The sequence below is a fragment of the Narcine bancroftii genome, chromosome 8 (genome assembly GCF_036971445.1).
Source record: "Narcine bancroftii isolate sNarBan1 chromosome 8, sNarBan1.hap1, whole genome shotgun sequence".
NCBI classification, from domain to species: domain Eukaryota; kingdom Metazoa; phylum Chordata; class Chondrichthyes; order Torpediniformes; family Narcinidae; genus Narcine; species Narcine bancroftii.
This window is the reverse complement of record NC_091476.1, coordinates 29380619-29404734: the sequence shown is the minus strand read 5'-3', so window position 1 is coordinate 29404734 and position 24116 is coordinate 29380619. Positions and strand designations below refer to the sequence as shown.

The 24116-nt window shown below is 40.8% G+C and overlaps 2 long non-coding RNA genes across 3 annotated transcripts in view; one reads left to right on the top strand and one right to left on the bottom strand.

The window, feature by feature from the left end:
- Positions 1-24116, bottom strand: part of LOC138741694 (uncharacterized) — an 89461-nt gene that overhangs the window by 42168 nt on the left and 23177 nt on the right. The gene's annotated exons all lie outside the window — the stretch shown is intronic.
- Positions 12908-21928, top strand: LOC138740567 (uncharacterized). The gene is made up of 3 exons (XR_011343004.1): positions 12908-13042; positions 19402-19501; positions 20942-21928. It is a non-coding gene; the product is annotated as an uncharacterized lncRNA (long non-coding RNA).

Here is a 24116-nt window from a genome sequence, read left to right as displayed (position 1 = left end):
TTGTTGTCAGGTCACGACTGTGTTTACTTTATGAGCATTGTGTGTTGCCTTCCCTTCAAACAGTTTGGCTCGTTTGATTGTGTTCAGCAAGGAGACGAGCTGGACCAATCCTTTTTTTTCGTTTATGACTCATTAATATTGTTTCTGCTTGATGAATTAATCTTTAATCAAGATGAAAGTGACTTCTTCCCTCCTTTTGAATTACTTGTGATGTGTAGAAACTGAAGAGAATATAATTTGTTATTAGTTTCTTATGCTCAGATCAAGACACTCACTGGGTTAAAGGGATCTCACCCCTATGTCTCGTTCCCCATTGGTTCCATTTGGTGCTTTGCGCTTCTCTGCTTTACACTGAAAAGAAACTGAGACTAAGTTCAAAGGAGGTAATAATATATTACAATGGGAAGTAAAATCATATGGTCATCACTGCAATAATCATTGCCAAATATCTTCTGGGTGACAACCTGAGCTTACTCTTGCAAAGTGTGGCCACTGTTTTAATTTAATAATTGGGGAAAAAAATCCAACCAGTTAAGTAATAGTCCATTGCATAATTAAAATAACTGTTATGAAGAAATCTATTACTGTCTTTAGCAACTGCCAAGCAAAGAGCCTGGTGTGAGGGTTCTTTTTTTAAAGAGGCAAACATGCTTTGTTGACAACCTTAAAGAGACAAACTGTTCAAAATTCCTGTAAGCGACTGAAAGAGATGCACTAAACACACTGCTGGGTTGCTATAATGGCGCATGCAATTTAACAGCTGTAGAAAACTTGTTGTATGTTTTGAAAATGTTATGAATCTTTTAATGCTGATTGATACAGTAGCATGTTGTTCAATATTTAAGAGTAATCGTGGCGATAAAGCTAATGAAAACAATCTGGACTGCCTGTGCAGTTGACAGCTGTGAAAACAGACTCTCAGAATGAATGCCAAAATATTAATGAAACCTAAAAGGAGGTGACAGGACTGCAAATAATCAGAAGTAACAACGATAGCAGATGGATAATTGCCCATATATCACCCTTCAACTATGTTTTTTGCAGAACGAGTTAACATAATCTGTGGAACCTGTACCACTTCTGCTATTGAGGGTCATCTGTGCGTTATATTTTATCACAGTGCATTGAGGGGTCAATAGGTTGTTATTTAATTATCTGCTTTTCATATGCCATAAATCAGGAATACTTTGAATACTGTCTGGTGGATCATGGTTCCTGGTGCCCTTAAAGTTCACATGCCTCATGCAATATTAAACAGGCAGATTATTCATCCCAAGATCCAAATTGGATTTGTCTGTTGAAGAGCTTCAGTTTTTCCTTTGGACGACTTGTGTAACATGTGTAATGCAGATTATGAACAATGTTTGCAACTGCAAGAAAACAGAAATTGCTGAAATATGCAGCAGGTTGGGCAGTGCCCGTGCAGAATAAAGCACAATGTATACTTCATGTCAATAACTTCTCATCAAAATTGGTGATAATGGACAGTAAAGAAAATTGTCTAAGGTTACAGCAGGATCTTGATCAATTTTTTTTTAAAACTGGGCAATGGAATGGCTCATGGAATTTGGCCTTTCCAAGTCAAGTCACATTTATTGCCATCCGATCGCACCAGGACAACCTGACAAAATAGGGTACTCTGGTCCTCAGTGCAAAACATGCAGGCTCACCACTAGACATAAGAGACAAACAACGTATATACCGGACAAGTATCCATATATACAAATAAATAAATGAATACTGTTTTGTGAATATTAAAGACTCGGGTGGTTAGAGTGAGTAGTTGATTCTATTTCGGAGGGCAGGAGCATGTGATACAATGGGTCTACCTTGGCAATTGGGTTTCTGTATCTTGAGTAGGAGATAGAATTTGGCAGTGGAGGAATAGGAAACAATGAAGTGGTAGGCCATAGGATGGAGATGAACAGAAGTGATGAGGTTAAAGATGGTCTGGTGAGATGGTAGTGTTATAACTTAGACCAACAGCAATAGAAATCAACCAAGATAATACCTCCAAAAAATATATTTTTATTAATTACTATTTATAATAACATTTCTTAATTTAAACATAACCCCACTATACATACATGCATATGCGTGTGTGTGTATGCATGGCAGATCCCAAACCATTACAGCTCAGGCACAATTCTGAAAAGTATATTTTAAACTTCAGTCTTTAAACTTGTGTTGAAATTCAGAGTCTTTAAACTGTTGTTCAAAAGTAACTATGGTGTAGGTAAGGCACAAAGTCATCGGACTTCTGAAAACTCACAAATTCTTGTAGAGTTGTTTTCAATGATTTTCCACAAATTCCCCTCTCTTGTGTGGAGGTTACAGAACTTGCAATTTACACAATTTCACAAACCCAGGCAAGGGTTAAATGAAATGATGATTAAAATGGCCGCAGTAGCACTTGTCTCTCTTGACAAAGGAAGACAGTCAAAGTGGCCCTTTTCTTCAAAGCCAATGATTCTGTGTTCCTTCCCTGACAAGGGAGAACACAACAGCACCTTTCTCACTGAAAGTTACTGCAATCATCTGACATAACATCACCACTGTCTCTGTTTAAAGCTTCACTTCTTAGAAAGTATGAGTTGTCTACACAGGCCAACAAGCAAATGGCTGTTTGTTTATACAGGTGTCTTTTGAGCAAACATTCATTGTCTTCAGTATTTCAATAGAACAACTCACTTTGATTTTATGACTGTGCCAACTCCAGCCAAGCAGTGTCCAAAAGACTTATCTGCCAACACAAATGTGTTTTCAAACCCACAAAATAATTTTACTAAATATAATATATTATAACCTAAAGATTAATAATAGCACAATTCTGTAACAGTAGCTGGATGTTCTTTGGTGAGGTCCTGTTGAAGGGTTAATTAAGAAAAGGGGTCTGAGAGCTGATTGGTCATGGCTTTCCTTCGAGGTCAAGGATGATGGACTTTATTCCATTTTCCACAGAGCGAAGATGCCCGTGTATGTATTTGTTTAACATGTACTTAATGTTGCACCCCAATATGCACATGATACTTCACAAATCAATCAATTAATTCCAATGGCATGGATACCACGATGATTGGAGATTATGGATTTGTTGCAGCCTTCATCCGCTTTCACAGCCATTGAGTTCGAATTAACTTCATCTGCCTGTTCCACCATGGAGGTCTTGGTTGGATTGTTCTTTGTCAGGGACCTCACCCTCGACCTTACTGCTATGGGAAGCCCTACCAAGAGCATAGCTGCAGACAGCATCACTCTTGGGATCTCAGGACCACACAAGCTTCTCCACCATGACAAGGTGAAGCTGAGACCTGTAAGGTAGAGATCAGTGCACTAGATCAAAGCAGAACCAAACCTGACTGGGGGTTTGATAATGAGGTTGGGATTGTTGCATAGAGAGTGGAGCGCAGCATGTTCAGATGGGGTGAGAATAGAATAAGGAGTGATGAATTTGAGACATATGAAGTTTTGGCAGCAATTGCAAATATAAAGATCCAGCATGGGTAAATGGACAGGATAAGGTGTCCAAGAGGAGGAAGAAGGCTTAAGATGGAAGAAGGCATTTTCAGTGGGAGGTGGAGAATCAAGGTGGAAGAAGTAGGCATAGCGATGGAGATGACAGAAAAAGATTTTGGTGTTGTGTTGAAATTAACACAAATGGTATTAATTGGATATGATATGCAAGAGGAGGTGACAGAGGTGGGTACAATTGCAATGGTTAAATAAAACATTAAGTGCATGGACAGGAAATGTTTTGGGGGGTCAGGGGCAAAATGCAGGCAAATGGGTTAGCTTCGATAGTTTTCTAGGACAGCATAGGCTGAAGGGCCTATTTACATGCTGTGTAACTACGAATGAATGAATAGGAACTGGAAAAAATCAGAAATAAAAGAGGGGAGTTGAATAGAATGTGAGGAATGAGAGGATATCGGAGAGGGAAAGATAAGTGATACGTAACTGTTCTGGTGGCTGGATTCAGCTGATAATGTGAGTAACGTAAGGTCATCTGAAGGAGTTATAAGCAATTACATTTAAAATCTGAAAGTTCAAATACCAGATATTAGCTGGACAGATATATATTTGGATGGGCCTCTCCATCGCAAGCCAATGGAGATTGCACCATGGAGTAGTAATGATGGGTTGTGTAGAGTCTGAGATCACAATTTCATATTAAGGGGTTAGTCATTCATGAATGACATGAAAAGAAATGTCTTTGCCAAAAGGATTTGTGTTTTTTTTTAAATTGCATACCCAACACGACTTGTGCTTAGTGTATTCAGAGTATATTGACAGAGGTAAATAAATTTTTGAATATTCAGGAAATCACGAGATATGATGTGAGTGGAAATTTAGCACTGAATGTAAAATTTCAGCCAAGACAAATGGCCTTCTCTTGCTTATTTTTCTTATGCTCTCATGTTGACATAAGAAAGGAAGATCAGATTACGTGATGAATTTGTGAGCTGACACCACCAGGGAGGTCAGAGATTAGAAAACTGGACTCTTTGGAGGTATTGTAAAGATGTACAGTTCCAGGAGTTCATAATATTAAGTGTGAACATTTGATCTGCTACAAGGTACCTAGAGAACAGTGAGAAAGATTCTGAATTTGATTATACTTTTGAATTAACATCTGAAGCAGACCTGATACATTAGTTGATAGAAAAGAGTTTGTACTCCCACAGAGGGAGGAATGTCAGAGATTAGAAAACTGGACTCTTTGGAGGTATTGTAAAGATGTACAGTTCCAGGAGTTCATAATATTAAGTGTGAACATTTGATCTGCTACAAGGTACCTAGAGAACAGTGAGAAAGATTCTGAATTTGATTATACTTTTGAATTAACATCTGAAGCAGACCTGATACATTAGTTGATAGAAAAGAGTTTGTACTCCCACAGAGGGAGGAATGTCAGAGATTAGAAAACTGGACTCTTTGGAGGTATTGTAAAGATGTACATTTCCAGGAGTTCATAATATTAAGTGTGAACATTTGATCTAACTACAAGGTACCTAGAGAACAGTGAGAAAGATTCTGAATTTGATTATAGTTTTGAATTAACTTCTGAAGCAGACCTGATACATCAGTCGATAGAAAAGAGTTTGTGCTCCCACAGAGGGAGGGAGGGGGGGGGGGGGGGGAGAGAGAGAGAGAGAGAGAGAGAGAGAGAGAGAGAGAGAGAGAGAGAGAGAGAGAGAGGTAGAGAGGTGCTACATCAGCCAAATCAACACAAGGAAGAACAGCAATGTCAAAGTGAATTCAGAATGCAGTTAATCAGGTGAATTTATAAATGTATAAACGCAGTTAGATTAACGTTCTTCTGTCTGAAAGGGGAAAGAGCAATGCAGCATCTGTAAGTGTGTGCGAAGATCCTGTATGATGTGCCTGATCTTGAGTGTATTGTGTGGACATGTGCAATCTGAGAAAAATGTGGAACAAGAGGTTCCAAGATAGCGGTGGTGGAAGCATCTTGCAGCAGCTCTTCCGGAGGAGTGCATGTTATATGTTAAGTTGAGAGCCATCCACAAATGACAAACAGGAGGATAGGACAATTTGAGCAGTGAGGATCATCAAGAATTCAACAACAGCACCAGGATACTTCTATGTGAGGCTCATGGCATTGCTATTGAACTAGCCCACTGCTGCAGAAGCAGGCCCTCCAATCCTTGGTGTTGGGTAGCATCGGCGGCCGAGGGAATGTGTATGGTGCAAAGGTGCTGCTGGCAGAGTTCCGAAAGTGGTGACAGAACGACCAGTTTTGGAGCTCGGAGGGACGGGAGTCGGGACTTCCATGCAGGCTCTCATGGAGAGCTGTGGCTATGAGGACTGGAGAATGTCATGAAGACCAACGGAGGATTGCGATAGTAAGGATGACTGGGCAGACAACGGGACTACCGGTCGCAACAGGCACTTCAGAGCCCGATGTTGGAGGGAATCGGCGGTGACGTTGGTGACCATTGGCATTGTTTGGGGAAATGCAGTTTTGTTTTTGTGCTTTCAATATGGAAATGACAATAAAATGATTCTGATTCTGACATTTTCTGGACCCCCCCGATGTTTCCTACATGTCAAGTAGAGGAAACTTTGGTGCATTCACAGGGACGCATCAGGACATTTAATATACAGATTCTTCACGTTCTCACCATTACCCTTAGTCATTATATTTTATTGAAGAATATTGAACGAGAAAGGAAAGGGAAAGTGATTTTGGATAGTTCAAGAATAGGCGGTTGGGAAGTCATGAACTGCATAACAAGATCAGCCTCAGATTATGAACCTTGATTTTCCATGCCCCAGAATTCCTCGTACGATTGGTGTAGCAGTTAGCACAATGCCTTTACAGCTCCAGCGATTGGGACCAAACCAGGGTTCAAGATCCACATTGTCTGTAAGGAGTTTGTACGTTCTCCCATTAACTGCATGGATTTTCTCCATGGTGGTCCAGTTTCCTCCATCATTCAAAATGTATTGTGGGTGGAGGTTAATGGGGTGTAAATTGGGCTGCACAAACTTGTGGGCCGAAATTGCCTGTTACCTTAATGTATGTCTTAATTTAAATTAATAAAATAAAAAGATTTTTTTAAAGTTAATTTAAAAAGAATCTGGAAAATGAGGCCAGAGAATGACAGATGGAATTTAATGCAGGCAAGTGTGAGGTGTTGCATTTTGGAAAGACAAACCAAGGTAGCACATACACAGTAAATGGTAGTGCACTGAGGAGTGCGGAGGAACAAAGGGATCTAGGAATACAGATATATAATTCTCTGAGAGTGGCATCACGGTGAGACAGGGCTGTAAAGAAAGCTTTTGGCATCTTGGCTTTCATAAATCAAACTATTAAGTATAGGAGTTGAGATGTTATGGTGAAATTGTATAAGACATTGGAGAGGGCAGTTTTGGAGTATTCTGTACTGTTCTCATCACCTAAATTCAGGAAGGATATTAGTAAGATTGAAGGGGCGCAGACAAGATTTACTAGGATGTTGCCAGGTCTTCTGGAGTTGAGTTACAGGAAAATATTAAACAGGTTAGGGCTTTATTCCTTGGAGAGTAGAAGAATGAGGGGAGATATGATAGAGGTTTACAAAATTATGAGGGGTATAGACAGAGTAAATGTGAATAGGTTCTTTCCACTTAGATTCGGAGAGATAAATACAAGAGGCCATGGCTTTACAGTGAAAGGGGAAGAGTTTAAAGGGAACTTGAGGGGGAACTTCTTCACTCAGAGAGTGGTGGGGGTATGGAACGAGATGTCATCTGATGTGGTAAATGCAGGCTCAATCTTAAGTTTTAAGAATAAATTAAATAGATACATGGATGGGAGAGGTCTGGAGGGTTAGGGACTGTGCACATGTTAATGGAACTAGCAGAATAATGTTACAGCACAGACTAGTAGGGCCGGATGGTCTGTTTTCTGTGCTGTAATGTTCTATGATTCTATTTAGTTAATATTTCAAAAAATTATTTCATCAAAAATTATTTCATGTTCTTTCCCACTACCCATCTCATTCTGGTCACATTATCTTCTTCCCTCTTCCTTTGGACAAAAGTTTGAAAATATGCATCTCCGGTTTCTTTCCTTCTTTTTAAAATCAGACTCTTGAATGGACCACCCTGAAGTACAAGACAATGCCTTGCACAATGAAATCTATTTTTCTTTTTAATGCTATATCCAGCACTGTTGTTTTATTTTTGCACTACCACATCAAGATTAACTTGCTTGGAAAACATGCAAAGGGATGCTTTTTCACTTTAGTTAAGTATACATAACAATAATTCAGTTTAATTCAAGATTTGAAACTGGTAAATAGCTGCCACATGAAGTTTTCGGGTCCTTTGTTCTAACCATCCCTCCTCCAGCTTCAATGGTGCCTTATACTAATGTTTTCTCTTTCCCAGTTTTGACGAATGCTGGACCTGTTTTATTTTTCACTGTTGGGTGTTATTGCCACAGCTTTTTGGCTTTATTATGTTATTTATTATTAGCTTGGTGTAAAAAAACACAATCACTTTTTTTTAATCCATCTCAGATCTTATCTTGATCAATATAAACTCCACATTTCACTCTCCAAACCGTTCCCTCTCCATTCACAGAGACATCCCTCTTCCCCTGGTTTGTTGGTGTGCTCTCCCTCCCTTATCCACCTCTTGCCCTAGGGACTGTGCTCCTTCTCCTGCACCCCCCACCCCCTCCATTTTGTTCAAACCCCAGCCCACATTTTGTCATACTTGGATGAGGGCTGAAGCCCGAAACATTGGTTATTTTAGTTGTACTAACTGCAGAGCTCGAGAAACACAGCTTACCTGAGAAGAGTCAACTGCCAACTGTTTTTTTTATATTTTAAACAATCGTGCGCCTCACAAAGGGGAGTGATATCAGCGCGTCTCATAGAGAGTAATGTCAGCGCACCTCTCAAAGGGGAGTGATATCAACGCGCTTCATAGAGAGTGATGTCAGCGCACCTCTCAAAGGGGAGTGATATCAGCGCGCTTCATAGAGAGTGATGTCAGCGCACCTCTCAAAGGGGAGTGATATCAGCGCGCCTCATAGAGAGTGATGTCAGCGCACCTCTCAAAGGGGAGTGATATCAGCGCGCCTCATAGAGAGTGATGTCAGCGCACCTCTCAAAGGAGAGTGATGTCAGCGCGCTTCATAGAGAGTGATGTCAGCGCACCTCTCAAAGGGGAGTGATATCAGCGCGTTTCATAGAGAGTGATGTCAGCGCACCTCTCAAAGGGGAGTGATATCAGCGCGCCTCATAGAGAGTGATGTCAGCGCACCTCTCAAAGGAGAGTGATGTCAGCGTGCCTCACAAAGGGCAGTGAAGTTAACACGCTGCGGAGTCATCGTCTCTCTGGCAATGTGATTCATTAACCCACATGGGTCTGCAAACGTGGGTTTCTCACGGGCAAAGAAGGGGAGCCCGCACCATTCTGTGCCAACTGCTCAGTACAGCGATTCTGTTGACCATCTGCGTAGCCGCTTGGTCCGCCATATCACCATCACCACCCCCCCCCCCACCCCCGAATCATTGGATGGCTGCAATGTCACAATGTTGGGTATTTTAGGAGGTCATCCCCGGCGCTTGGGAGGTGGGACATGCACAGGTTCAGCAATGTCCATGTGCGCAGTCTGTCTTGTGTTAAAAGGTTCTGGTCGACCACCAAGTCCATAGATCCATTGTGCTGCAGCAGTTTATAAGGCCCCTTGTAAGATTGCTGCAGGAATGTAGCAGGGGATGGATGCTGAACAAAGATGTAAGAAGTAGAGTCGAGAGCAGCAGGAAACTGTGTAGGCGGTAATCTATGATGAATTGCTGGAACTGGAGCCAGTGAACCCATCTTGTTTCTTAGTTCTTGTAATTCTTCTGTAATCGCGGATCTACCTTTGGCTGGAGAAGGAATGATGTCTGTCGGTTCTGGGAGTGCAGCGCCATAAACTATTTCTGTTGAAAAGGTCTCCAGGTCATCATTAGGTGCTGTTCTAATATGCAGCAGGCCATGGTAACTCATCTGAGGGTCGTTAAGTCTTACCCGAAAGGCTTGTTTCAGATGGCAGTGGAAATGTTCCACTAGCCCATTAGCCTGCGGGTGGTATGCTGTAGTATGGTAAAAAGTCTCGCCAGGTTTTCCCACAAGGTTGAAGTAAACCGAGTTCCCCTGTCAGAGGTTAGATGGACTGGTACTCTGAATTGAGCAACCCAGATCAAGAGAAAAGTCCAAGCATACGTTTCAGCCATGATGTCCATCATTGGTGCAGCTTCCGGCCAGTGGGTAAAATGGTCAGCCATTGTTAGTATATACTGTTGACCTCTGGACATGGGCAGCGGGCCCACAATGTCTAAGTGTATATGCTGAAACCTTTGTGTCGTAGGTGGAAATTGTTGGAGCGGTGCTCTGGTATGTTGTTGGGCCTTAGCTGCCTGGCAGGAGAGGCATTTTCGTGCCTAGTGAGTGACCTGCTTCCTTAAGCCATGTCAGACATATCTTGAGGACAAAAGCTTGACGGTCATGCGGACAGATGGATGGGACAGGCTGTGAATGTGATCAAAAAGTTTCCTCTGCCAAAACAGTGGGATGATTGGTCATGGGTGGCCGAAAGTATCACCTGGTCAGGGCCCAATGGAACATCAGCTAAGAGCAGGTCCATAATAGCTGTATGGAAAGCTTATACCTCCTGGTCCTCTTGTTGGGCTATTGAAAGAGCCCAGAGATCCAGCCCTCCTGGAATCGCATTGACCTCTGTCCTGGACAAAGCATCAGCTACAACATTGCCTTTACCGGACAAATGCCACATATCAGAGGTAAATTCAGAAATATAGGCTAGATGGCTCTGTTGACTGGCTGACCAGGGATCCGTAATCTTGGCAAGGGCAAGGGTAAATGCAGCAAAATGCCTGCATTCGAGAAAATATCTGAAATGTTTGATGGCCAGATAAAGCACTAACAACTCCCGGTCGAAAAAGCTGTACTTTAATTCGGGCGGGCGTAGGTGGCGGCTGAAAAATGCCAGGGGTTGCCAGTGACCGCTGACTTTCTGTTCTAGGACCACCCTCACAGCGATGTCCGACGCGTCTGACGTGAGCGCAAGCTGGGCGTGCATATGGGGGTGGTCTAACATAATTACCTTTGAAAGCACCTCATTTGCTTTGTCAAATGCTTCTGTGGCCTTTGTAGTCCAGAGTAGTTTCTTAGGTTTGCCGGTGAGGATGAGGAACAAGGGCTTCATGATCCTGGCTGCTGCTGGGAGGAACCTGTTATAAAAGTTAACCTTTCCCAGGAATTCTGCTACCCCTTTAACAGTAGTGGGCTTTAGGAAGACCCAAATGGCTGATACTTTGTCTGGAAGCGGGGTTGCACCTGCTGTCGAAATCCTGTGTCCCAAAAAGTCAATTGTGTGTTTGTCAAATGCACACTTCGGAAGGTTGACAGAAAGGCCCAAATCCTGAAGCTTCTGGATCAATTGTCACAGGTGTTGTCTGTTCTCATGTTGACTCATTGGCTACTAAGATGCCATCGAGGTAGAAGAAAAGGAAAAGCAAATCTTTTATGATGGCGTCCATTAAACATTGGAATGTCTGAGCTACGATCTTAAGACTGAAAGGCATCCTTAGAAACTTAAATAGACCAAATGGAGTAATAATGTCCGATTTAGGGATGTCCTCTGGGTGGACAGGGATTTGGTGATAACCTTTTACTAAGTCTACCTTCGAGAAGATCCGTTTGCCATGGAGGTTGGCGGTGAAATGTTGAATGTGTGGTGCTGGATATCTATCCAGCACATTTGAGCCATTGGTAATCTCCACAAGGTCTTAGGCCACCAGATGCTTTGAGCACCATATGGAGTGGCGATGCCAAAGGACTATCGGACCTTCAGATAATGTCTAGTTCCTCTTTTTTTGGCCTGTAATAGTCGGTCAGGGGGAAATCTGAATGCCTTGGAATGTAGGGGAGGACCGGTGGTGGTTATGTAGTGCTGAACTCCATGACGTGGAGAGACTAAATGGAAATCTGGTGTAAGTAGTTCAGGAAACTCTACTAATAAGTTCACAAAATCATCAGTGGCGAGTGGTTGCACACATAGCAGTGTTGCCAGCCGATGACCTGAATAAAGTGGGCATGTGTGAAATGAGGTGGCGCCCTTTCATATCTACCAACAAGTCATGTGCCCTCAGGAAGTTTACTACAAAATTGGGCTGTCCTTCGGCTGCTAGCGTGAAAGTCTAGCGGTAAGGTGTGTCGCCTAATACAAGTTGTATCAACTTGGTGCCATAACTGCTAATCATTGTGCCTTTGGTGGCATGCAAGTCAGCTTGAGGCACTTGAGATTCCCACTTGTAAGAGGATGGCAGGAAGATATTGAGCTGAGCTCCGGTGTCGACGAGCAGTTTGCATCGTGTGCACTGATCAGTGGCATATTACAGGCCAGTCTGGTCACCAACTGTCAAGGCCATCAGTGGCAGTTGGCGTTGTCGTTTCCCTGGGAGTCAACCATGTAACTACACGGTGGCACAGAGCAGCGCTCATTCCTGCCCCACTTTCTGTGATAGAAACACCACTCACTGTTCTCCAATGGCTTTTTTCCCCCTCGGTAGCTTGTGGAGGGCAGTAGAACTGGTGGCTGCATTGACTTGACTGTCTAAGGTGATCTGTTGAAACTTTGCCATGGGAGGCTGCGGTACCCTGTCAAGTCTGACTGCCTGCCTTGCCACTTTCCTTGGTTTGGAGAAGTCAGCAGAAGAGAGCAGCAGGGCGATGTCATGAGGGAGCTGTTCCAAGAAGGCTGCCTTGAACATTAAGCAGTTGAAATGGCGCTCTGCTAACACAAGCATTTCATTCATTAGTTCTAATGGCTTCCTGTCCCCCAAATCGTCGAGGTGGAGTAAGCGTGTGCCTCTTCCCAGGTCAGATGCGCCAAAAGTCACAAGGAGATGTGCCTCAAAAACACTGTATTGATCCTCCTCGGGCAGGTTGCTGATAAAATGATCTATCTTAGCAGCAGAATCTTCATCTAATAAGGTGACTACATGCCAGAATTTGATGGCTTCATTTGTTATGTTTCTAATGTGGAACTGGGCCTCAGCCTCCTAGAACCATGGGCGTGGTCCGTGAAGCCAGAAGGTGGGCAGTTTTACAGCCACTGCGTGCAGCACAGTAATGGCATCCATTCTGCAGGCTTTCTCACTATGTTTCACTATTGGGTCTCAAAAAGCATTGAGCACCCGTCGGGGTTACCAATTTAGTGGGACTAATTGCAGAACTCAAGCAACAACAGCTACCAGAGATGAGTCAACTACCAACTGGTTTTTATTTTAAACAATCGCGTGCCTCACAAAGGGAAAGAGTGATGTCCTGCACGCTTCATAAAGGGGAGTGGTGTCATCGTGCCTCTCAAAGGGGAGTGAAGTTAGTGCACTGCAGTCATTGTCTCTCTGGCAACATGCCAGCAGGGAAGCAACGCGCTTCGTCAATCCACATGGGTCTGCAAACGCAGGCCTCTCAGTGTGGCAATTCTGCCTGTCCAGCTGTTCAGACCACCACAGTTATGTATCTTTATCTTTGCTATACAAACTACACAGACTGACCTGCTGAGTTTCTCCAGCATTGTGTTTTTACCCCATTTAACATTCACATTTCACTCTCTTTGGCATTCATAATTCATTCCATTGTAGATATTGACATGAATGCAACATTCCTTACATTTAAAAAGTGGCTCCAACTCTGTGCAATGGCATGGTCTCCCAATGATCTATTATCTCCCAAACTCCTGCTGAAAATACATCTTCATTATCTTCACCCACATCTAATGCAGATCTCTGCCACAAATATTTAACCATATAACCACTTACAGAACAGGCCAGTTCGGCCCTACTAGTCCATGCCGTAACAAATTCCCACCCTCCTAGTCCCACTGACCAGCACCCAGTCCATACCCCTCCAGTCCTCTCCTCTCCATGTAACTATCCAGTCTGTCCTTAAATGTAACGAATGATCCCGCCTCGACCACGTCTCCCAGAAGCTCATTCCACATCCCTACCACCCTTTGCGTAAAGAAATTTCGCCTCATGTTCCCCTTATAATTTTCCCCCTTCAATCTTAAACCACGCCCTTAATTGAATCTCCATCGAGGTAGAAGAAAAGGAAAAGCAAATCTTTTATGATGGCGTCCATTAAACATTGGAATGTCTGAGCTACGATCTTAAGACTGAAAGGCATCCTTAGAAACTTAAATAGACCAAATGGAGTAATAATGTCCGATTTAGGGATGTCCTCTGGGTGGAATCTCCCCCACTCTTAATTGAAAAAGACTCTGTCTGTCCCTTTTAAATTCTTAAACACCTCTATCAAGTCCCCCCTCAATCTTCTACGCTCCAGAGAAAAAAGCCCCAGTCTGCACAACCTTTCCCTGTAACTCAAACCTTGAAATCCTGTCAACATTCTCATGAACCTTCTCTGCACTCTCTCTATTTTGTTTATATCTTTCCTATAATTTGGTGACCAAAACTGTACACAGTACTCCAAATTTGGCGTCACCAATGCATTGTACAATTTCATCATAACCTCCCTACTCTTGAATTCAATACTCCGATTTATTAAGGCCAACATTCCAAATGCCTTCTTCACCACACCATCTACCTGAGTATCAGCTTTGAGGGTACTATTTACCGTCACTCCTAAATCCCTTTGTTGCTCTGCACATCTCAATAGCCTACCATTTAATGCATATGACCTATTTAGATTTGCCTTTCCAAAATGTAACACCTCACACTTATCTGTATTAAATTCCATCAGCCATTTCTCAGCCCACACCTCCAGCCTTCCTAAATCACCTTTTAATCTACGGTAATCTTCCTCACTGTCCACAACACCACCAATCTTTCTATCATCCGCAAACTTGCTTATCCAATTCTCCACCCCTACTTCCAGATCAGTAATATATATAACAAACAATAGTGGACCCAGGACCGATCCCTGTGGAACTCCGCTAGTCACCGGCCTCCAATTGGACAAACAATTTTCTACCACTACTCTCTGACACCTCCCATCCAACCATTGCTGAATCCATTTCACTACCTCCTTATTTATACCTAATGCCTCCACCTTTTTTCCTAACCTCCTGTGGGGAACTTTGTCAAAAGCTTTACTAAAGTCTAAATAGACAACATCCACAGCTTTCCCTTCATCAACCTTTTTTGTAACCCCCTCAAAAAACTCAATCAGGTTTGTCAAGCATGATCTACCCCTGACAAAACCATGCTGATTACTCCCTATCAATCCCTGTACCTCCAAATATTTGTAAATACCATCCCTCAGAACACTTTCCATCAACTTACCCACCACAGACGTCAGACTCATGGGCCTATAATTCCCAGGTTTACATTTGGACCCTTTCTTAAACAGCGGAACCACATGCGCTACCCTCCAATCCTTTGGCACTACCCCCGTGACCAGTGACATCCTAAATATCTCTGCTAATGGCCCCACTATTTGTCCGCAAGCCTCCCTGAGTGTCCTTGGGAATATTTTGTCCAGTCCCGGAGATTTATCCACCTTTATCTTTTTCAACACAGCCATCACTACCTCCTCAGTTATCTTTATATGCTTTATGACCTCCCCACTATTTTTATTTACTTCAACTGGTTCAATATTTTTTTCCCTAGTGAATACCGAGGCAAAGAAATCATTCAAAATTTCCCCCATTTCCTCTGACTTCTCACTCAGCCTACCTTCGCTATCTACAAGGGGTCTAATTTTATCCCTCACTAATCTTTTACTTTTAATGTACCTATAGAAACCCTTTGGATTTATTTTTACTCTGTCTGCCAAAGCCTCTTTGTGCTTTTTTTTTGGCCTTTCTAATTTCTTTCTTAAGATTCCTTCTACACTCCTTGTAGTCCTCCTTCAAACTCTCAGCTCCCTGCTCTTTATACCTCTTGTACACCTCCCTTTTTCTCCTAACCAAATTTCCAATATTCCTCGAAAACCAAGCCTCCCTATGACTTCCAGCCTTTCCTTTGATCCTCACTGGGACATATCTACTCTGTACCCGCACAATTTCTTTTTTGAATATCCTCCATTTTTCTTTTACATCCTTACCTGAAAATATCCTGTTCCACTCAATACTCCCCAAATCCCTTCTTATTCCTTCGAAATTTGCTCTTCTCCAATCCAGAACCTCAATTTTAGGCCCATCCTTGCTTTTCCCTAAAACTACCCGAAAACTAACAGACTCAATTTGTTCTCCAACATTAATGTCCGATATTTTGTGATCCTTTTGTAATAAAAGTATTTCCTTCCTTCCCTCTTGCACCAAGTCCCTTCCACTGTCTTGTATCTCTTCCCTCTCTTTGTCCTTCATTTCCTTTATCTCAATTTCCTTTTCATTTTCTCCCAGTATCTTCTGTTCTTCCTTGCCATACTCCATCTATACCCAGACAGTTTATGCCTAAATATGTGGAAGTGTAGACTGACTAATCAATCTATATTTTTTTATCAATATATTGATCATTCATTTATATTTCCTTTGCCCAACATTTTAATAATGCCCATATGCAGATATTTATTGATCTCATCAATAGGCATCATTCAAGCCTCAACATGAGTATATTTTTATATATGTGTAATTATATAACAAATATTGTATATTTGTTGATCTAAGCCAAAAATAAATCAATTTATTTTGAGAAATTAACACATTTTGAATTAAAATTTTTCATAAGGAGACATCCAGCATGAATTCAGATGTGGACAACTAGATTCTCTGACATTTAGAATTTCCACAAAAACTAATTAATACACTCATACAAGCAAAGGTACCATGGATATTTGCATGTAATTAAAATTATACGAGGGCAAAGTATTATCTTGCAGCACTGTGAGGAAGCGTGGGACTTCATTTTATTAGAGAAAGGGAGATATTGAAATCCCCCACAGCTGTTGTTTGCCTCCATTAATTTATATCTGTCAGTCATGAATCATTTTATTTCCACTGGTAAAAATGTATAGAGGGAGAAGAACAGATTCTCTGATGGTTCAATACATATTTAATAAAATCACACTAACAATAAAATAATTTCTTGTGAGACAGTCATCTATGGCCATCATTAAATGTGCAATATAATTACATTACAGAAAAGTATTTCTTGTAAATTCATTACAGTTCAAACTTTAAAATCTCTGAATTGCCAAATAGGAATTTTCCAAGTGAAACATTAATTATGAGGTTAGTTCAGACAATTTTTCAGAATGGTGAGGGGACGTGAAACAATGGCTTGGTATGGCCAACTCCTATCATCAATAGGAAAAGCGAGGACAAGTATCAGGCATCATTGCTGTCACCATTGTTTTCCAGATCCCATTGGCTGATTTGTTCAGAGTGCAGTGAAACCTCGATTTTATATACCCCGACTTAACATGAATTCGTATATAATGTGATAAGTAATTGGCCCAATATGTACAAAGTATGCACCACTTAACGTCCATGCTGCGTTCTTTGAGATACGATGTTAAGGGAGCCTATTTTAAAAGATGCAGTACCAGGGATGGCCATCCTTTCCGCAGCAGATGTAAGCACTGTAATGTTTATCTTGGTGGGGAATTCATCTCATAGATAAGTGGGTGGGGTGGGGGGATCCTGCAGTGAATGGGGGTGGGGAGGTGCTGCCACGGTCAATATTGTACACAATGAAAACCTGATTTAGTGCAACCCAACTTTTGTTGCAATGCGATTTTTAGACCTAAACCATCGTGCTATAAACAGGGCTTCACCGTACCTAATAAGAAATTCATGATTATATTCTGCCATTGTAAATATTAATGCATTAGGTTTGAGTATCAGGATGAGAGTTTATTTTCAGGTGCTCAAGTACAATTGACACAATTCACTAAAATTCTTACTGCCCAAGTACACAAAATACACCAACTCCAACAGTAGAAAGTACATTTTCACAATATGCCATGAGACAGAGAAAGAGGCAGTAAAGATTTAGGAATAAATATCCGCAGTTGAATTTAATGTAAAAAAGTAATGTTTCGATAATGCAAACTGGGCAGTTTATAGTTAGCATTAGGTTAGTATGGAAAATTCAAGATCCTGTTTGCAGTTCTTAAACCTAGAGGTTGCACTGAGAAGAAATCAAGATGAGAAAAGTAAAAACACGATGCTGGACAAATTCAGCAGGTCAGTGTATTTAAATAGCAAAGATAAAGATACATAACCCTTCATCAAGGTCGAAACATTGGTTATGTGTCCAATGGTCTGTTTGACCTGCTAAGTTTCTCCACCATTGTGTTTTTTTAACTTCAACCGCAGAGCCTGTGGACTTTCATGTTTACCAGGGTTGTGGGGGTCCTACATGATGTTTGTTGCCTTCCTGACACAGTACGTCACAGAGATATCTTTGATTCCTCTGATGAAGTTGGTTAGGTACGCCACTTTCCCCAACCATCTTCTTCCTAAGGAACTTGATTTTCCAAAGCATCATGATGCAATACCTTCCACCATACATCTGTGGAAGTTCAATCAGTATTCATTGACATACCAAATTGAATAAACCCTTCTTTGTTTTCCCTATTGGCTCATGTCCTGCACCACCCCATCACCCCCCCCCCCCTCCACCCCCACCCTCTCCTCTTTATACTGTCTAATTTCCTTCCTTACTATCATTTATGATGCTGGATCTCAACTCAAAACATCCACAATTCTTTCCCACTCACAGATGTTGCACAACCCTTTGGGCTCCTGCAACAATTTGTCCCTTTTTTTTTTGCTGAGACAAACAAAACATATGTGGAAAAATATGATCAGATACTATTTCTTGTCATGCAATGTTTCAACCAAAAATACTCTTTATTCACAATGTTATTTACAGAAAACCATTCAAAGTCTTTTCACAGCAAGTCTCAATCATGTCTATACATTCCGATCAATGTACATTGTTACATTTATTCTCTAAATACACCATTACTACCCCTGTGGCACCATGTCGCTTCTTCCCCCTCCCTCCCCCCCCCCCCCCCCGTTATTTGAGGGACTTACCCTTGGTCTCAGCCCCTCAAAACCCAGTAATGGGAGGTCTCTAGACTGCAGTCCTTCCCTACAATGTCCTCGTGTTAGCTGCACCAAGCCTCAGTGCATCACTCAACACATATTCCTGCAGCCTGGAATGTGCCAGTCTTCTAATGTAATATTACATTTCTGCTTTATTACATGAAATTGCCTTTAGTTTGTCATAAGGCAGACAAAGATTTGCCATTAACATTGCCTGGCACCCCTTAGAGTCAGAGAGAAAAACAAAAATGATCCCAGCAAAGTCACTGAGTCTCCATGGATTCACTTCCAATGCTCCCACAGCCTCTGCAGCTGCTCAACACTCCAGTTCAGTTTAAACCATCGGCAACCCAAGCTCAGATCCAATCCTCTGATACGATGAAGACTTTGGGAGCCCTCCTTGCCTTCAACATATTCTTCAATCCCAGTACCAGCAGGTTGGTGACTTCAAGTTGCCAGCAGCCCTCAGCTTGTGTGGGTTCCTCATCTGCCAGTCACCAGCAGCTCATTGCCTGTGTGTGTCCTTCAGCCACAGAGCCCTTTGCTGGTCAGCTACCGTGGTCACCCCTTCTAGGATCATTTTGTCTGCTTCTCCTTCTCAACAGGAGGTTTTCTCCTCGTTACTGGTGCCCAGCGCCAGTCCACTACTCCTCCAAAGTCTGCAACCCCTCGTGGCCACAGCTGAGCACATTGATTTGATATGAACTTGACCTTTCTGCAATACTTTAATTCTGATGAGTATGGAGTGAAATTTTGGAGGGTTTAAGGAAAATAATTATATTTTTTATCATCTTTGGAATATTGCTCCAGGTGCAACAGTTATTGATTTATTAGACTCATTTATTTTCCAGCATTTCAAGAAAGGAATCAGTCTTTATAAATGAATAAATCAAATGGAAATTTGATTAGTGCTTCGTCATGGAAAGGAGATGTGCAAATTTCACCATAAAGGTTAGAAATCATAATATAACTTGGGCATCAATAGTTCTTCTATTTTAATATGTTTTCCAAAATTTTCTGTTATAAAAGGATGCATAATACAATTATATTTCCCAGCTATTCCATCTGCTGCTCTTGCTGAAGTTGCAGGGTGTTTGGGCTAATATGCCCTGCAGTATTGAGCTCAGAGTGGGTCATCTGGACAATCTAAATGGCTTGGCAAAATGAAAGAAGGCAATGAACCTGGGCCGATATGAAGTGAGACGATGTAATTAGGGTGTTATGTGCGAAATTTACAATGATAATTAAAGAAAGAGATGCAGCTCGACATTTATTTTTCTCTGTCCAATTGTGCATCTGCAGAGAAAGGAGGCGGACTCAGCTGTTTAAAATTAAAACTCCTTGGAAATTGGGATGTGATTGGGAATGGAATTCATGGAGCTTGAGAATCATAAAGCTTTGCAGCCCCAAAACAGCTGTTTTGCCACCTCATCCTTGCTGACCAAGTTATGTATCAAATCTAGTCCTGTTTGCCAGCATTTGGCCCAAATTCCTCTAAACCTTCCATGTCTTGTACCTATCCTAGTGTCTTTTAATTGTTGCCTCTGCAGCCTCCTCTGGCAGCCAATTCCAATGTCTGTGTGGGGAAAAAGTTAACCCTCAATTCCCTTTTAAACCTTTCCGCTCTTACCTGAAGAGTTTTGCGCTGGAAACTATGCATACCCAGGAGATTAAAAACTGAAAATATGATTACTCTTGAAGGGTTTTCAGTTATTAGTTGAAATGATTAATGACCAATTACTTTTAAGTGATCTAAATAAAGGGAAAACCTTAAATTTAAATATTGTAACTACAGATGATACCAAAACAACCTCAGTACGAACAACAAATGTTAAAACAGCAATTTGAATAATGAATTCTTGATCAACATTAACTTGAATATAACCAAAATATTTGCCTTATGACTCATGTGTGCAGTATTGAAATCAGCAAGTATGAGCAAAAAAATGGATATGCTTTTTTAAAAATACTTTTATTCATTTTAATAAAGAACATCCAAACAAAAAGGCTACAATTCAATAAGATAGTATGGACAGTGACATAAACTAAATAAGATAATCTACATATCACTAACATACATAAATTGTACAGCATATCCATAATTCATATTCTAAATAGTATATACCTTTATTAGAAAAGAAAACTCTAATAATACAACAAAAAAGGAGAAAAGAAGAAAATAGTAGAGGGAAAAAACTCGAACACCTTGTCTAACTGTGTTGCCAGGTGCTATATATGACTGGTATTAAAAGAAAAATGAAGGTTAAAAAAATAATATAAGGAACGTGAAAAAGATACGAGTCAGACATTACATTAGAGTAAAATTATAATTTCTGGAAACTTGTACCTCAATTATTAATTGAATAATGAATCTTTTCCATTTTCAAACAGGACATGATGTCACCCAACCACTGATCATGAGTAGGTGGGGTCGCATCCTTCCATTTGAGCAAAATCACATGCCTTGCCAAAAGAGAGGCAAAAGAAATGGTGCGACTCTGAACCAGAGAATCATTCCTTCAATGTGCTGGAGAGGGCCATCAAAGGATTCGGTGTTAAATCTATATTGAAAATTTTTGATAAAATATGAAAAACCTCTATCCAGTATTTTTCTAGACTAGAACAAGTCAATATGAATTAATGACACTTCTCCACTCTTACACCTGTCACACCAGGGAGTCATATTGGAATAAAAGTGAGACAATTTTGCCTTAGACAAATGCACTCCATGTATGAATTGTAATAGACAATGTTGAGCACATAATGAGGAACCATTAACCAACTTAAAAATTGTGTCCCAATCCACATCCAATATAGTCAAATTTTAATCCTGTTCCCAAGCATTTTTGATTTTAACTAACAAAGTCCGATTTAAATTTCTCATAAAATAATAGATATTAAACCTTTACAGGAAGGCATTAAGCTAAAAAATAAACTCATCTGCAAAATTTGATTCAGAATCTCTTAAGAAATTAGAAACTTGTGATTCAAGAAAATGCCAGACTTGCAAATATGGATTTGAAATGTAAAGTAGGAGATCATCTGCATAGAGAGAGACTTTATGTTCAATCCCTTTCTGCCATATCCCCAAGATGTCCAATGGATCAATTGCCAGATCAAATAATAAAGGGGTTAACAGGCATCCTTGATGAGTGCCACACTGCAGATTAAAAGGCTGAGATTTTTGTAAATTAATAAGAATTGTGGCAGATGGTCATGAATACAATAATTTAACGCATGTAATAAAATCAGAATCAAAATTAAAATTTTCAAGGGTTGTAAACAGATGTGTCTATGCTATCCAATCAAATGTTTTTTCAGCATCCAATGAAATACACTCAGGAGTTTTCCCAGAAGGCAAATACATAATATTCATTAAATGGTGTATATTATAATAGGAATATTGGTTTTTAATAAACCCCATTTGATCTTCAGAAATAGCTGATGGTAAAATGTTTTCCATCCTATTAGCTAAAATTTTAGCCAAGACTTTAGCATCATAATAAACATGGACAGGTTTGGTCTATAAGAGGAACATTTGCTTATGTCTTTATTTTCTTCACAATTAATGATAAACAAGCCTCATTAAATGAGTTTGGAAGTTTACCCTGTCACACAAATCAGCAAACACTACCTTTAAGTAAGGTGTGAGCCATTGAGAAAATAATTTGAAAATTTGGCAAGCATGTTAAATTATTTCTTTAGACTAAGTAACTAATAAAATTCATCAAGGTATAGGTTATGCAGGAACAAGCAAACGTGTTGATTGCCATACTATCCACAATCATGAATATTCATTCAATCCCTCAAACTCTGGGACACCATGTCCGAAATGGACATAGTCATAGATCGTCACCATTATCAATACATCCTGCAGCAAGTTCTCAAGACTCTTTCAGCAAGGCAAAGGATCTCATCATATACAATTTCTTGCAGACATAAGTTTTATCGACTTCTGTGGAAAGAGAAACAGTGTAAACATTTCAGGTTTGAACCATTAACTCTGTTCTTCTTTCCACAAATGATGCCTGCTGAGTTTTTTTTACAGAATGTTCTATTTTTATTTGAGGTATAAATCAACTGCCATATTTTAAACATTCTTTCATAATTCCTTTCCTTTGTTGTCATTGAATTAAAATCCAGGAATTCAACAGCACTCTGGGAATAATTACACCACCCTCACGGCAGCAGGGCAAGGTTGTGGTTCACCAATATCTTTTCAAGGGCATTGAAAGATAGGCATTTAATTCTAGAAACATAATAGACTTCAGATGTTAGAATCTGGTGCAAAATACAAACTGCTGGAGGAACCTGTCAGGCTAAGAAGTATCTGTGGAGGCAAAGGAATGATCAATGTTTCAGGTCAGCAAATGCAACAGGAATAAATTGTGTGAAGACAATAACTGATATTAAATCCGATGCATACCATTTTTGCCATTATTCATGAGAATGGTGAGAAATGGGATTGGAAAAACTGGCCATTTCTGTTTGAGCTCAGAGGCAGAACATTCAACCTTTTCCCAGCATCAGGTGGGTACCTAATGATACTAAACATCATAAAAAGCCCATTTGCATCTGTACAGATACAAGCTGCAGCTCAAGGCTTTGATCAAAAACTTTGTGGAATCGTTTCAGTAGAATATTGCTTTTCTTTGCCGCTTGTCTTGTTATTTAAGAAGTCTCTGCTGATATCAGGACACGTGAATGGAAAGTTTCAGAACTGACTGCAGTGACACATCTGCTAAAGTTCACAAATATCTTGCGTTTGTATGTTCAGCTGAAAAACTGCATACTAAAGTGCAAAGTTCAGTCTCGAACTGTAACCATGAAAACACAGGGTTGTCAGAAAAACTTGTTTGGTTTACCAATGTCCTTCAGTGAAGAAAAGCTGCACCCTACACCAATGTTTGGTGTAGCGGTTAGCACAAAGCCTTCACAATGCCACCGATTGTCTAATTATGTCATAATTGTTTTCCTCTAATTTACTTTCCTGCAAGGACCGAGCTTGTCCTTGCCCATAACTATCTCGAAAGTTAAGGAAAATTGCTATTCTCAAAATGTTCCCCATTGACATCCTATCACCTGGCTGGGCTTATTAGATTCCTTCCTGATCGAGCTATCTGCATGTTCTTCAAGAAACTCACCAAGATGCACTTAACAAATTCAGCCCCACGAAAGCCTCGGGCACAAATGAAATCCCCATCTCAGGATAATGGAGAAATTAATGACTCCCATTAATAATCCTGCTGCTGTGGGAACTTTCCATAATCTATATAAATATCTGCTCACCCGCCTCGCAGTAACTGTTGGGAGGTCTCTTGTATAGCTCTATTAGAGTGATTGTACCTTTCCCAGTTCTGATCTCTACCGCGCACTGCCTCAGTAGTTGAGCCCACGATTAGGTCCTCACTGAGTGCAGAGTGACTCGCTTCCTGATTAGCATACTACTTCCTTCGCTATCCCATCAAAAACAACAAAATCATGGATCATTGAGCTTCCAATCCTTTCCCCCTTGCAGCCATTTCTCTGTAATGGCGGCAACATCATAATTCCAAGCACTGATCCA